The 16939-nt window shown below is 42.8% G+C and overlaps 1 pseudogene; it reads left to right on the top strand.

Annotated features, from left to right (window-relative positions):
* Positions 1–2809: 2809 nt before the first annotated feature.
* LOC125882287 (uncharacterized) lies at positions 2810–4010 on the top strand (annotated as a pseudogene).
* Positions 4011–16939: the final 12929 nt, after the last annotated feature.

Below are 16939 nucleotides of genomic sequence, written 5' to 3'. Positions count from 1 at the left end.
AGTCATGATGGCAATCTCACATGGTTGAATATTCAGATACAGCATATGTCGGCATAGTTTTGTTGTTGAAATTTGAGTGTAGTGTACAAACCTCTCATGAAAAAGTAGAAAGTGATGCTTAAAAAGCTGGAACCTGATTCCGAAGATCTTCTAAAGTGGCAGGTATGAATTAATAAGACATTTTTGCTAACTATGCAAATTAGGATCAGATGATAATAAACCTCTAAGAGTGCTGAAAATTCTGGATATTAAAGACCCTAACAAAAAGCAGTTGGAGCACTAAATTGTTAGATCAGCTTTTGAAATCCCATTTGGTCATCTTCCCTGACCAATGCCATTCAAAGCCAGATGCTCAGTTTGATTGGCCAACTCATGAAAATGATATGAAGAAGTGGCTGACACAAGGATTAACCATGCTGGAAACTGCAGCTGAACTAGCGGACAGAAGCTTGAGTGGAGCTGGCTGAAAAACAGAGGCTGGACAGCTGACACAAAATAGGAGAAACTAACAGGATGGCTGGGGTGAGAAGGGATTAGAAACCACCTGGGGAAACCAACCAGCTGGGTGACCACTGTGGAAGCAGAGAAGGTAATTCTGTGCTGCTGAGCCCCAATTGTGTGGGACCTTGAGGGTCAGCAGCCTCATTATGGAACCTAACAAGTGTAGATGCGGGCTGAAGGCCAGTCAGTGGAAATGCAATTGCCAGTAACATGGGCAAACAGTCTACAAATGGAGTACTGGACTTCTGCACGTAGGTTCTTTCAATAAGCTCCTCTGTAGCACTGGGAGACACCACATAAGAACTGGAAGATGCCAAACAGGAACAGGAGATGGCAAAGAAATATGGAGGAAGGGCTCAGGAGACTTTAAGGTGTCTTAGTTCTGTTTTTTTGTTTCTCCCAGTTGTGTGAAGAGTGGAGTGAAAGTCTAAAATTGTTGTGGCAGGAAGGTCACGTGTACCTGAATACATCAGTGTTGGAGGGAACCACTGTTTACCTGCTTTTCTGTCATTTTCACCTTTTTACCCAAAAAAAATCCCATTTATTTTTATTTAATTTAATTTTCTTATTACAGAGACATCGCTGCTTTTCTAACTGGGATTGTGCCCCCAAATATTTTCAGAGCATGATCTTTTCCAAAGCATAACCACATGGATTTTGTGCCTAAACCTAACCACACTTCAACCACATTGTTGTTGAGAAGTTTCAAAGTTTCATAATAATGTAGTACAATGCCACCATTTCATCTGGCAATTGGGTTGAGAAAAAAAAGGCTCATCATGTGGACTTGACTGCACAAATTTATCTATAGTCCACTGGGATGGCTCATAAGGTAAAGTTTCCTTGGGGAAGATACTGAACTCCCTCCTAATCACTTGTGTGATTGTGCATGTGAATTTTTATCGGATTTGTAGGCGGCAAATTGCGTGGTAGCCTCGGCCACCAGTTTGAATGTGTGGGTGAACAATAATACGTGCATGCATGATGTGGTGGTGGACAAATGTGTTAATTATGTGCTGGCAACACAAAACAAATGAAGTTAACCAGTTAACTTAGGTTCGGGAGCAGGGTCACGCCTCAACCACACCTCTAATCACCTGACAAGCCTACTTATACCAGGCCAATCCATCCAGCCCTGTTTGTCTCAGATCTCTCATAGATCCTCAGACAGACAGTGCTTCACGCACAGCTAAACAGCATCCCTGACTAAAGTCAATACAGCAATTAGCTACTCACCCACTATGGACGCCGAATTGCACATCGGTCCACCTGATTCCGACAGCGATCTCTACAACAAACTGTACGAGACCGGTTATCCTCCTTCGGAGCAGCAACTGGACCGCAGCCAAGCGACCCGCAGGAGCCGGGTGCGTTCGGTGGTCAACATACCACAATCTCACCGCTCAAGCTCCACCAACGAGATCTCTCCTATGCCCAGCAGAACCCAGGCATCATCTCGACCTTCCGCGAGGATCCACCACACCGGTCGCCGCAGGAAGGATTGCGGAGGCCGGCTTCATCCCTCCGCACCACCTACCCATCGGCAGCCTCCTTCACGACAGCGAAAAGCCTCCGGTCCACAAACACAGCACCCACGCTCTCCGCCTCCACCTCCAACCCGGCAGTCTCCACGTCCACAATCACCGCCCGACATCAGGAACTGGACCGTCGCCCGTCTCCAAAGGTTCCTGAAGGAGAAAGGCATCCACTTCCACCGTACCGACAACAAATCCAAGTTGTTTCAACTGTATTCAGCCTCCATCGCTGCTGCTTTGACCACGCTTCCCGTGCTTCCGGCTTTGACGCCCGGGCCAACCAATGCCGGCATCACCAGCCGTGACGTCACTCAGGTCACCTCGCCACAACCACAGCCTGCAGCACCAGCCCTGTGCCTGCTCCCTCTGTCTCTGACTTCTCTCAGCTAATCTCAGCTTTCTTTTCATCCCTGTCTTCGCAGGCTTCACAAAATCCCCGTGCACATGCATCCTTTCATCCCATCATCCCTTCCTCTACCCTTCCTTCAGTCATCCAAAATGAATGAATTTGCCCTTGCCTTTTCTTTCTACAGAGATGTCATCTGCTCAGCCTTCCCTGCACGGAGACCTGAGTTTGACGACTACCTGTCAATCGTGCTCGACATGGCACTACGATTCGGAGGGACAGGGTTTTACTCTTACCTCGTCCATTTCACTAATCAAGCAGCCGGCCGCATACAACAATTCAACCAAACAACATACTGGGGCACTCTCGATTCCGAGTTATACTGCTGCATCTTCGCCGCCCGCACATCCCTTACCCAGATTTCTCCATGCAATACACAAACATTGACCACTCCATCACCCTCATCCGTATAGCAGGACGTGGGGCATGGCTTTCCAAAGCTAACATCACCAGCACATTTAAAGTTCTGTCCATTCACCCAGACTACTGCCGTTTTTTCGGCGTTTGCTGGAAAGGACGTTTTTACTTCTCAGTACGCCTCACCTTCGGATTCAGAAGCAGTCCTAAGATCTACGGCTCATTCTCAGAAGCCCTTTGTTGGATCTTGGTCAACAACCACAAACTCCCTCATGTATTACACCTCCTCGACGATTTTCTCATAGTCACTTCACCATCCTCACCCCCTTGCCACGAGCTCACTACCCTCATCAAAGCCTTTTCGGAACTTGGTGTTCCTCTTTCTGAAGAGAAAACCTCAAGGCCTGACACATCCATCGAGTTCTTGGGCATCACTCTCGATTCAGTCTCCTTCCAGGCTTCTCTCCCAGCCGAGAAAATACAGCGCATCACTTTGCTCCTATCTAACTATCTCCTAGCAGACAGATGCACCAAACGCCAGCTGCTAGCCCTCCTTGGCCATCTCATAATTCACATAATTCCTCAGGCAAAATCCTTCCTCTCCAACCTCCTGACTAAAGCAGCAACCGTCCCCTCACTCCACGACAGAGTCACCTTAGATGATGCCTGCAAAATGGAAATGCGCATCTGGCAGCATTTCCTGTCCTCCTGGAACGGCATTTCGTTCTTCAATGAAGACTACCTCATGCAGCCCGAGGACATCCAACTTTACACGGACGCAGCTCCCTCCAATGGTTTCAGTGGCTACTATGGAGGGAGGTGGTTCGCTTCAGCTTGGCCCCCAGACTTTAGCTCTCTCGATTCAGAGTCCCGCACTCCATGAGCTATATCCCATCATCATAGCTGCCATTCTTTGGGGGCATGAATGGTCAAAAAAATCCGTACTCATCCACTCCAATAACACAGCAGCCGTAGAGATAATTAACAAAGGGCGATCTCGCTCTCCCATCATCATGCAGTTCATGCGCAGACTCACACTAATCTCAGCTCAACAACAGTTCATTCTCCAGGCAGCTCACGTTGCCGGCCATTACAACAACATCGCTGAGTCATTGTCTCGCTTTTCATTCCAGAGATTCAGACACTTGGCTCCAAACTCGGATCTTCATCCCACATCAGTCCCACCGTTTTCAGCCACAATATTCAATTAGCTCCACAGCTAAGAAACCTCACAAGCGCCTCACCATACTGAACAGCCTCGCTCCCAGCGCTCTCTCTGCCTATCTAACCGGCTGGAACTCTTTCAAAGCATATCACACCACCTACCAGATGTCATTTCCCTCTCTCGACATCACATCCATCTGCAACTTCATCACCCATGCTCATTCCATCTTAAACATCCGAGCATCCACTCTCCAGACCTACCTAGCAGGAATCAACTGTTTCTATAAACTCGTCACTGGCTCCTCTTGTCCAGCCATCTCTCATTCACACCTTACAATGCTAGTCAAAGGCTTGCGCAAACAGGAACCCGTGCCTCCAACTAGATGCCTACCACTCACCTCCAACCTTCTCAGCCTCTGCATCCACACCCTACATTCAGGCTACGTGTCCCTGATGGTCGACTTAACCCTAGAATCCATGTTCCTGCTGGCTTTCTTCGGGTTCCTGAGATGCTCCGAATTTGCCCCAACTTCTTCTGCTTACAACCCTTCTCATCATCCCAGCATGTCCGACATAACCTTCCATACCTCTGACTCACTCATATTCACACTCCGAAGGAGCAAAACCGATCAACTGGGCATTTCCTTCCCCATCTACCTCTTCCGCCTCAACTCCTATCTCAGCCCATATGAGCCACTGACAAAATACATCCACTCCAGGTTTGCTTCCAACGCCTTACCTCAACACCCACTATTTCTCACCGACACAGGAAAAATGGCCACCCGATTCTGGTTCCAGAAACATCTACACAGAGTCCTCTGCATTTCAGGCATTTCTTCTGAACATTACTCAAGCCATTCCTTCCACATCGGCGCAGCCTCCACCGCAGCCAGAATGGGCATCTCTGACCAAACCATCCAGGTCCTAGGTCGCTGGTCCTCTCAGGCATACCGCACATACATACATAACAACCTCAACGATCTACATCAAGCTCACATCCAATTGAGCTTATAAAAAATCCAACTCTTTTGGGGGTCCATAATCAGCTTGGTCGGAAAACGCTGAGACGGAACCCCCACACTGAGTCTCCTTCTGCCCAGTGTCCAGCGTACCCTCCGGACCAGCCTGGCTGACGACACCCTCCATCCATCCTCACCCCTCCCCTCTACATCCACTCACCATCAACATCATCTCATACCTCAGAACATTCATTAAAATGTTGCAGTTGCAGTTTTGTTAAGTTTAGGGAAATATAAACACTTTTAGAAACCAGATAAGATACTTTAAGTAGGTTAAGTTTAAGAAAAGATTGAGGTTTAAAGCTGCAGTAGGTAGAAAGCCTGAAAACGGTTGATTTTTGAGTCTCATCTGAGTTAGGTTTCGTTCGTCTCCGCCCTGAGCCCCTCCTACCAGACGAGCACACGAGTATTTTATCCTACTTGGTTCTATTTCTCCCTCTCTGGGAGCCTCGGCTCTCCCTCACCACGCAGCAACCCGCCCTATCCCTCCCTCGCGGCTCCGCACATATACCCCCGAGGCTCGGCTCTCCCTCTCCTCGCAGCAGCCCTCCCCATCCCTCCCTTGCAGACCCACACATACTCCCTCACTCCCAGCCTCAGCTCTCCCTCACCGCGCAGCAGCCCGCCCTGCACATACCTCCGAGGCTCGGCTCCGCTCCCACGGCCGACCCTTGCGTCCTCCGGCCGGGCCCAGCCCCACCTCACCCTTCCCCTCCCTCCGGGGCTCCGGGGAACCGAGTTCTGTCTCCCTTTTTTTGGGTTTAGCCATGTAGGCAGTTGTAGCCAATGCTGGAATAGCTATTTTACCTGGTGCACTGTTCGCCATTTCCGCTTGCTCTCCCCTTCTTGCCGGCGGCACGGGAACGCGCATATGCAGTAGAACAGCCAATAGGAACGCAGTGGTCTGAGCTGACCTTTGATTGGTTGATGCACATCGGCACGATACTGATTCTTTAGAGGCTGAACACAGAGCCATGGTGAGGTGCAGAAACCTATTGTTTGTCTCAGACCACTTGATTTACATTATGCTGAGAGGATATTATAAAATTTTTACTCAGTTATACCAAAACAATGTTGCCTACTGGAGGTTTAAAGGATAACTTTGGTATTTTTCAACCTGGGCCCTATTTCCCCATGTGTATGTGTGCGTATGATTCATGGGTACAACTCGTTCTAAAATTGGTTCAGTATTGAGGGAGGCGGATGCAGCCGGGAGCCGCGAAACGAGCTAAAACGGTAATGGGGGCAAATGCGTCCCGTATGAGTTTGCACATTAAAAGTGCTTTTTTTTGCCACCGACCGGTTCAGAGCCAGTGTTATCTCTGTAAATAGCATACTAGCCTTTCCCTTACCTCTGGGCTGTGTGATGTCACGAGCTTTGCTCCACTGTGTCTGTAGCTCTCTCTACTCGTGGGACAGCCGTTTTCTTGAGGAAGAGGTGTTTCGGGATTGGATGTCTTCTCTTCTTCGGCTGGCAGTAGTCATCTTGGGAGAAGTGAGCACTGCAGACCCAATGGTCTGCAAGGCGCAGTGTCTGGACAGGAGTGTTAGCATCCATTTGTAGCACAACTAGCCACAACTTCAGCATCTCGCCGTCCGACAAAGGCAGCCTATGAAAGCTGTACAGGGTGTTGCACGACATCCTGTTCTTGCGTTCGGGAAAAAGGCCTGTTTATTTGAGCACTCCAAAAACTCTGGTAACACTCCAGGGGGTAGCACGTAAAAGACTCTGTCCCAAACTCTGACTCTTCTAGCATAACACACACTCTTCATACACACATACTCTGTTGCAGCTGTTTTAGAGCAGAGGAAAATACTGAACACCCTAAAAAAAATCCCACATTTCATCGCCTTTAAGAAGTGAGAAAACTCTTTTATAGCCTATGTGAGAAGAGGCACAATTAGTCTCCCCACAGGATCCATCACGATCCAGCTGAGCTCCGCTTGCCTTGTCTTGTTCATTGTTTGTTTGCCAAGATATTCACAGCATGCATCTCAACCAGCGATACACTCAAGTGTGTTATTTTCTGTGAAATGAGAAATTTATTTATTTATGCAGTGGTGCCGTCAGTGGCCATAAATAATGTAGAAATGTAAATATCAGCTGGACAGCTAAGAACATATGTGCGTCACAAACATACGAAATGCACTCACCTGTGAGAGGCCACACAGACACAAAGGTTTCCAGTTAGCAAATAAATATTTATACATCTCATTTCTGGAAGCTTTCCTGACCATTTTTCATTATATTTTGCCCTCCAGCAGCACTGAAGCTTTTGTTTCCAGACTATTTCTGTGTATCCAGGACACACACGCTGACTCTTACAAAAGGGCAAAGAGAGAGGGGAAGTGACTGCATCAGCTAGGACCCAGAGAGGTCAAGGATATTGGTGAGGATGTTTTTATGAGGTGAGGATGAGCAGCAGCATTTGTCTTCATCGTCGTGATCAGCCACAGGATGGAGAGAAGGACAAAGGTGAGGGATGATGAATGGAAGTGAATAGCAGCACAATAAACAAGCGCCACATGGCTCTTTGCTCATGTTGAATGTGTGCGCCCAGGTGTAGACCAGAGTGTGTGTGTGTGTTTGAGTGCAATTTGCTGTGATGAATTTTCTCATCACTCAACATGCCCTCTGACATCTCCTTTGGGAGCTCATTCAGAGCTCATAAGAATAAGACGACAAACACAAAATGAGTGAATGAATGTGCATGAATATGTATGTACATGTGTTTGTGTGCTTAAAATCTTGTTTACAGCAAACAATATTAGCTCACAGCTGTGATTACAGACAACCTGAACAGAGCCTCTACAAAAAAGGGGGATGATAGGACCATGAGACAGAAATGTAATGACAAAACAAACATGTTTACAACCTTATGTGATTTTTTGCAAGATTAGGCCCATCAATTTATCCACTTATACATTCAGGCACTGCACATCTAAAAAAATAAGCTTTTCAAAATTGGCCTCCAGAGTGGATTCATCTGAAAACACTGTTTTAGTGTTAATGATGTGAGAATTCTCTGAGCCATTTGTGGGCTGTGTGACAGTCAACCCAAGAAAACAGCTTTTTTTGCTTGTAAATTTCGTTTTGATCACTCATATTTTATGTCAGTTGCCGATTTTCAACCAGCTTTTTCCTCAAAACAATTTGGGTAGTACATATGTGTAAATTAAATGTGGTAAACTTCCCTCCATCTTGCTAGCACCAGATCTCCCTGCTTATTTGCCAGCAAAAACACGTCATCCCGTGGATTTTCACTGACAGATGACATAATGAGTACAGAGGTCGATCTCACTCTCATAAATTCAGACCAAACTAAAACTAGAAAGTGCTAATCAACTACAAACCAAGATTCTGTTCTGTGTTGCCTATTTCTCACCTGTCTTCAGAAACATATTTTAGTGCACTGTGTGGCTGTAATATGAGAGATTGTAAACAGGCATTGGGCGCCATACTGTTTTGTGAACTGATGATGAAAATATTGAGATCAAAACAGTAAAACTAGGCAGTGCTGATCAAATATAAACCAAGATTCTGTTACTGTGTTGCCTAATTCTCTTATTTTAGCTTTCAGTTTATCTGTTACCAGCCAGCAGCCATACGTTTACGGACAGGCAACCCGTGTTATGTTAGCCACCAGTGGTCATTTCTTGGTCCATTGCAATGCAGTGCATTCTGGTGGTTGTATGTTTTCCACCTCTTGTGCAAAAGCAAATGCTACAGCCCTTTCTCTGTTTTCTCTGGTCATCAATTTCAAAAGTATTTGCGTCTTTCTACTGCATAGACAACCTAGTTATGTGGAAAGGCCATCTTTCCAGCAGTGAAATACTTCTTCAAAAACTTTACATTTACTTTTATCTGACAACTTTGTAACTATAAAATAGTGATCTGATCAATAGTAGTGCAGCAGGATATGAATTTCACTGTTTATCATGCAAAAAGGATTGATAATCATATCATTCTTTTATACTTTTAATCGAATGACAACAGAAACTGAAAAACATGCCCCACATAAGTAAAGCATGTGTTTGGTTACATTAAAGACATAACAGGTGATGGAGGAGCACAGTTCAGAGATTAGGCCAGCTGAGACTGTCTCACTCTTCACCAGATATTAGCTGTGGAGCACTGTTGTTTGTGGAACAGAAGACAAGGAAATGAGGTTGAGTACATGAGTATACATCAGATAAAGTGCCTGATTGTCAAATAACGTCTGAAACCCCCTACAGTTTTCTGACATCCCAATGTGGGAGTCTCCCTGTGATCATTTTTGTTGCTTTCAGGAACTTCACGCAGTGACTGTTTAGCATTTGAATCACTCTTAGGTTTTATTTTCTATTCACTACACAACTACAGCCACTTTTGGTGTGTATACGACACTAGAAAAACATTCATTCCTGTGTAGGAAAACACTAATTCCCCAGTGTTTGCCTTCTGCTGTGGATGGACACATTGCTTGAACCGTTTTGCTTTAAGTGTACACTGGCCATTAGCTGTTCTCCTGTTTGGGTGTTTGCAAATGTTCTTACGATAGAGTTAGGACAAGGAAAGAGCAACGGAAAGGAAACGGGGATAGTTATCAGTGAGACAGATGCGGGGAAGAGAGAGTAAATGCGTGAGAGGCTATGAAGTGTGCAAAGTGTCAGTGATCACACAGGGAGGTGAGAAATAAACAGTCTGCTCAAGTGCTGACCAGAGGGGTTATATGAGGTGAAAAACAATAAAACAGCAGACTTCAGGGACACACTGGCCATTCTCTTGTTGCATGCTGGGAGTAGCTAGGTTTGGGGCTATCCATTTTGGGAGATTACTCGTCAATTTGATAATAGGACAAAAAAAAAGACAAAATAAATCACCAGAAGATAATTGGCACCAGGTTTTTTATGCCAACACTGTTGAGTATAATGAGGCAGGCATGAGGGGATGCAAATTTGACATTTTTGCTTTAATAGTGTGCAGAATCCAGAATCCTCTTTATGTGCGCCGCCATTTTCATGTATGCTGGGGCTTCTAGTGGGAGGTAGTACTCCAATCTGTGTCCTGGAGCAGTGTCACAGCCTCCTGGATGTATTTCCCTCTATCCATGACAACTACAGTACCACACAGCCCTTGTCTGCTGAGCTGGATGACAAAGGATGTTTTTTCTCAGAACTCCTGCAGGCCTTGTAGTTCAAACCCCGAGAGATTACTGTGCTCTTACTCTGGTTTAAGTTCTAGATTGTCTGGTGGTCCCTTTGAAGTAAAATGCGAAGCTCCTCCAGGAGGTTGGCAAGGTTTGGCTCCCTGGACGATCTTAAATAGAAAGGAGCCAGCTATAAGTTTGGCTGCTGCCCAAAAAGAGCATAGTGCTTTAAATGTCTTATATCCACTGCGACAGACAACAATGGGCTGACGGAACCTTTGCTATAGCGCTCCCTGCGTTGTGTAACAGCTTCAGATAGAGATCTGAGGCAAGGCACAGGCCAGCACATGTCACTCTGAGTCCCTCTGGCCATATACACTGACCAATGTAATGTGAAGTGGAGATGATAGTTGATAGATGTAAAGGCATTAGTCAGTCTGAGGCTGGAGAATGACAAGTAATTGGCTCCTGTCTGTTCGAATGGAGTCAAAGAGGAGGCTGTAGAGAAAAGGGCTGGGTCACACTGAGTTGTTGGCCCAAGTTGAGTCAGTGGTATCTGCTCCCTCAAGAGCCCAGCCCAGGTGGTGTGCATCTGAGTTCAGGTTTTGTTGTTTAAAGTTGTATAAAAATCAGTTGAGCGAGTGGACAGTCGCTCAACAAGCCAAGTCCAAATATATATCCTTTTCAAAGCTGCTACCCATGTGCACTTTACACACCTGGTCTCCAAATTAATTGTTTGCCCAGCACACCAAACCGAAGGAAATAGATGTTAAGTACATACTCCCACTCTGTATTTATGGTTTATAGTGCAGACTAAACACAAGAAGCCAAGTAGAGGAAACCATTTACATCAGCCTTCTGTTCGTTAATTGCTGGGGGATTTCTATTATTTATTTATTTTTTTTGGAAGGCACCAAGTCGTTAGAATTTAGGTTGAATTTAGGTTTATCAGCCACATTTACTTCATTTCACAATATATATTAGTCAATATATATTGACTATATTAACTGATACCAGTGTAAACTGACCACTGTCCTACATATCTGGAATGTTCAAACTATTTGGTATCAAATTAAGTACCCAAACTGATGTTAAAGGTGTCCCACAAGGATCAATATTAGATCCTCTGTTATTTACTGTTGCCTACAAAATTGCATCATCAGCATAAAAAAGATATTGCAGTACTGACTTGAAAAATATTCATGTAATCATTCCTAAAACAAACCTTTTGTGCTTTTGACAGTGTCCAAATCTTTATTATCTACATTTTGTTGTTAACTTCAACTGGTCAAACTGTGTATTTCACAACAGTACCACTCCTTGTCCTCGAGAGATATTGAAATAAATGCTGTAGTAGAGCATTAATAATAATAACTAATGATTTAGATTACCCCCATTAAACTAAAATCTTAAATTGGCTTCTTAAGCATGTAGTTGTCCTCCAAAAACAGGGAAAATTGAAGAATCCACTGTATTGTTATCTGGAAATGGAGATATCCTTTATGCTTATTGAACCCTGGAATGAAAAATTAGGTTTTGTTTGCAGTTTTTTTTTTTTTTTTACTTTTGATTTATTTGTGCTGTAACTTTGCATTAAAAACAAAAAATGTAGTGGAAGTGCCTATAGGCCCCTCTCCGCCGTTGAAGGTGCAAAATGGTTTAGTCTGCCCCTGCACTTGGGTTCATCTCTAAATCGAGGTAGTGACTGCTTATGCTGCTGGTGCACCAACTCACACTGCCATGTCTTTGCCCCCAGAAAGGAAAATCTGGGTTAAAAAAAAAAGAAGAAGCTGCCTCAGAGAAACATGGATCAAGGGAGCAAGGGCAGGGGCCCACAGAGACTGCTTATGCATAGGACCCAGAATTTGGTGCTACGCCCCTGGCTGCTGTCACTACTTGTAAACCAAGAGGATGTCATTTGAGTGATGACTCAAACCCAACGCACTTTGAAATTAATATAATTTTCTCGCTCAGGTCTCTTTTGCAATGCAGATCATTCTGAATAATTGAAGCTAAATAACTGTTTGCCCTGAATAAAGCAAGCTTAAGTAAATTATTAAAGCTTAAATAACTGTTTCTGTTTTTATCTTTGTCCTCTTTACTTTCCTCACCCATCAGTTCCCTTTCTCTCCCTCTCACTCTGTCATACACAGTTTAATATATTCATTTGTCATTATTTTACCATAAATAGCCCAAATTTATCATTTAGTTTTGGCAGATTTTAAGCATCCTTAATCCCTCTTCCCTATCAAGAGCTAATGCGCTCAGGGTTGAGGAATCAATTCTCTACCCTGAAAACATAAACCATACATATTCATTGCTGTTCTGTCTGAGTGAGCAGTGGTTTTGTGATGGATTCCCCATCAGCAGATATTGGAGGAGTGTGTGATCAGCGTTCAGCGTTTTTATTATCTTGTCTCAGGTGGCGTGTTCAGCAGAGCCCCTTCGTATCGACCAGGAGTTGATAGGAGTGCTGTGCTGAATGAGTGTCATTTATCAGTAGAAGGTCTCTATCCTTGTGTGACAGGTGGTGCTGAGAGCTGTTTTTGTTTGGTAGTCACTCTGTACATGTAAGTCCCCATATCTACAACTGCATTTAACAGCTTTTTTTTTTTAAATGCTCCACAGAGGAACAACATTCATAATAATCTTTAGATCATGTCTTGTGCAGAACACATGGTACTTTTTCTGAAAAATTCTTTTCATGGATGCAAAACACAACAAATGGGTTGTTCAAGAGTTAAATTAAAAATGGGATTTTAAAGTAGCTCAGTTGCCAGAGGTAAATGTTTGCATTGTACTTTTCTGCAAACCACGTATACGTTATATTTGCTTTGTTACACATAACATATCAGTGTTTCTAAAGTGAGCACGTTGTGTTTCCTAGCAGAATTTGTGGCATTGAAATTGGGTGTTTTTTACCGACAAATTGTGGTGTTTCCCAGCGGTGTTTGAGCCAATAAACATGGGTGTTTTCACCAACCCCGCTTTTACAGTGTAATTTGTGCTTCCGAATGTGGGTGTTTTAAGCCAAAACACTCATCGCCTTCTAACCCTAACCAAGTGGTTTCACCAGTGTTGCTAAGAAACATGAAGTTTTGAGTTGCAAAATAATGTACATATGTAACAGATCCATGGTTTCAGAAATGTAAATGCAAATATTTTTCCCCCTGTGCGTTGATTTAATGCAGACGCATTAAATCAGATCAGTGTAGTCTGCCTTGTGTGCCATGTGCATTTGAGTCCTTACTGATTTTGCAGTGGATATTGCTGCCGTGATTTGATGAGTTTAAACCATTAGTTTTGCCCTTGATTGCCCTGCTCCTGCCCGCCTCAACCCAGGACTTGTTCTGATTAATGTTGTGACTTATTAAATTAAGACTGACTACTATTTTTGTAAGCAGTGGTGGAGTTGTCATTTCTCAGCCTCTTTCTTGCCCGGGTGAAACAGGTTTATTTAAAGGTCCACAACTTCTGTTAAATCATCCCTAAAACAAACTTTATTACAATATTAACTTACTTTGTGGTTCAGCCCTGAGGTTACAACCCCTACAAACATATCAACAATGCTCCCTTAGTTTATTATTGATTTCCCCATTTAAAAAAATACCACCACAGATGCTTTGTAATCTTAAAACGTCATTCTGGGAAATGGGAGCTTTAATTCTTTTTATTAGTTTAATTTCCAGCTGCAGGGAAGTTTTAAGGTTTGGCTTTTCTGAAAGCGCTGAAATGTTGCGATAGCTGTACCTCATTTATTCAGATTTCAAGATGGCTTTTGTCCACTGACACTCATATCTGTTCTGCAACCACAGTCTCAGACAAAAACAGAAATAGAATCTTCAGATCAAGGTGTTAAAGTTCCCCACACAGACTGAAAATGAAACCACTGCCTAAACCCTGAGCTCAAAAACCTTGTGAAATATACCATTAAAGTCAGCTACAGAGAAGATTCAATCAACAAAAAGTAAATGTAAATGGCAAGTTCAGTGACAGATGACTCTTTACTGATTACATTTATTTTACCACATTTCATGACAGAGGAGATGAAAAAGAAGAAAGGCAAAAAGCCAAATCAAACACAGTCCAACTTTCAACCCACTTAATGGAGTCCAATCAGTCAAACTAGCTGCAGCTGCCCTACAAAGGGCACCTGACTGATTACACTGCAACCCACCTGGCCTCAGTTGGGTAGTGGACCTCAAAGTAAAGACTTTAAATTTAAAATCAGCAAAAAAAATCACACACAAAAGGATTCAAAAGGTCTCATTAAAATACAATAATTTACTTAACTGAAGGGATTTTTTTCCCCGAGTTGAAACGGATTATAGTTCAGATCAGACCAGCCTTTAAAATTAATGACAGGGTGAAAAACCAAACCTGTGTTGCATCATCCACTTTTATTCAACCTCCTCCACCAGAATATGAACTCAAGGAGAGAATTTTAGACAGTTATTGGACAAATACATCTCTTTAATAAGCTGTGAGAACGTAGTGTATTGTCCCTGTGGATATAATAAAGAACTGGAAACGAACTCAAAGATGTCACCCATTCACTTGAAATAAACATTGCTGTCTGACCACTGAGCCAAAAAAGTTTTTTAGCTTTTAATGAGCCATCAATTTTACATCCGGATAATATTACACCCATAAAAAGACCTTTTCTAGGTTCTGGCAAAGCTTTAAAAATATAATACCTTAATGAATTAAAAAGGGACTACAGATGCGAATTAGCTTGAAGCTATAATCTGGTACGGTGCATCAAATGGTGACATTTATGTTTGAGCTGTACATTGTCCCTTTTAAATAAATAAAATTAAAAAATAAATAAATAAATAAATAAATTCACAACATAAAGTGAATTAATTGACCTGGTTTGCAGATAGATCTTTTTCAGTCACCAGAAGAAAATGTTGGCATTGTCCATTTCTGCAAACCATGAATATGTTTCATACATATCATATCAACGTTTCTAAAGTGACGTAATATATATACTGACTTTGCCATCTGGAGATAGTGGGGATGGCAGATGGCAGGTCACCTAGGCGAGATGTCTGCCAAGCTGCAGACCACGGTGCGAGGTTGTGATTCATCAAGTCAATGCTATGTTCCCAGCAGCTTCTTAGGCACCCAGCATGGGTGCTTTGTACCGACTTGTTGCTGTTTTTCCTTTGCAGCTTTTTGGGTCTGAAAAAACGGTTGTTTTTACTGAGACATTGCAGCTTTTTCTGCTGTGATTTAGCCCCCCAAACGGTGCATTTTTAGCCAAAAGATAATCTTTTCCTGTTAACCTCAGCCTTGTTTGAAGTTTTAACGTATCTGCTCCATAATAATGTGGAAATTATAACATATCCGTGGTTCGCAGAAACATTCAAAGCTGACTTTTTTTCTGGTGATTGACTTGATTTTTTGAAACTGATAAGTATATACAAAGTGACAGTAATGTCAGTTTCCCATTTAGCCCTGTGAGTGGCCACCAGCTTTTAGCATCACCTATTTTTTGATTGATGTGCGGATGAACTTTGCTCTGGCACTTTATGGGGTCTTTAATCAAAATGAGAATAGCACACTGAAGAAACTATATTAATACTGTAAAAGTCAAATATGCTGCCAAAGTGTAACAGATTCTTCTCACGCTGGTGAATTTTAATAGTTTTATAAAGGAAAACATGCATATAAATAAAGAATTTTCTAAATCCATAAAGGAGAGTGTAATCCCTCAGCTTAATTAAAAAAAAATCATCCAATTTTGATTCAAAGGAAAAAATACATCCAATTTACAGAATTTCAGTTAAGTCTCTAAAACCACTGGGCCTATTTGGCATCTTTTTCCCCACAGTTTCACTCGCTCAAAATGCACATTCATCATGATAATGTAGTATTATATAACAAGTTTTATGCTCCCTCTCTTTATCAAGCTGCTAATAAGGGATGCAAGTAGTGATTTTAGTGGAGATTCATACTCATTTTTCCAATATGACTCCCGTTAGGATTGGATTTGGCCCAGTGACAAATGAGACATCAGTTGATGAGGAGACATTTCTGCTCAATCCAATTATAATAGAGTCAGGAGAGAGACACGCTAAGGACATGTCAGACAATCAATTATTAATAATGGAGGTGCTTTCCTCTTGTTTTTGCTCTTTAACTGTCTTCTGGCAACAAAGACACACGAAACAAGCTCATTTATCCTTCTGTTTCATCTTTAGTGTGTGGATCAATGCCTGTGAGAGAATGACCACCTCATTAAAAGCCATTCACAATCAACCCCATCCAAAGGATAAATGATTGCTTGCATATTTACATGTAAACTACGGATATATTACATTAGAAGGTTCAATATGAAGCAGATATGTTGAAACTTTACATTTCTTTATGTTTCAGTTTTCAAATATATGTTGTTACAATGTTGCGGTTAACGTGGTTACGTTTAAGCACAAAACTACTACTAGTGCCCAGTTTGGTCGCTACAAACACAACCGGAAATATCCCGAACTCTTGTTAAAAATGACCTGCTTTTGTCACCACAAGAAAGCTGGAAATGTCTCAAACTTTTGTTTAAAAGGCCCTGCTTTTGTCGCTGCAAACATGGTTTGAGATGTCCCAAACGTCAGTTAAAAGTTACTGCTTTTGTTACCACCAACAAAGCTAGAAATGTCCTGACATCTCGTTGAAAAAACAACAACAAAAAAACACTTTCGTCACTACAAACAAAGCTGGAAATATCCTGACATCTTGTTAAAAAATACCTACTTTCATCACTACAAACATGGCTGGGTATGTCCTAAACTTTCATAAAAAATTACTTGCTTTTGTCACTACAAGAAC

The sequence above is a fragment of the Epinephelus fuscoguttatus genome, linkage group LG21 (assembly GCF_011397635.1).
Source record: "Epinephelus fuscoguttatus linkage group LG21, E.fuscoguttatus.final_Chr_v1".
Classification (NCBI taxonomy): Eukaryota; Metazoa; Chordata; class Actinopteri; order Perciformes; family Serranidae; genus Epinephelus; species Epinephelus fuscoguttatus.
This window is presented reverse-complemented; position numbering and strand designations above follow the sequence as displayed.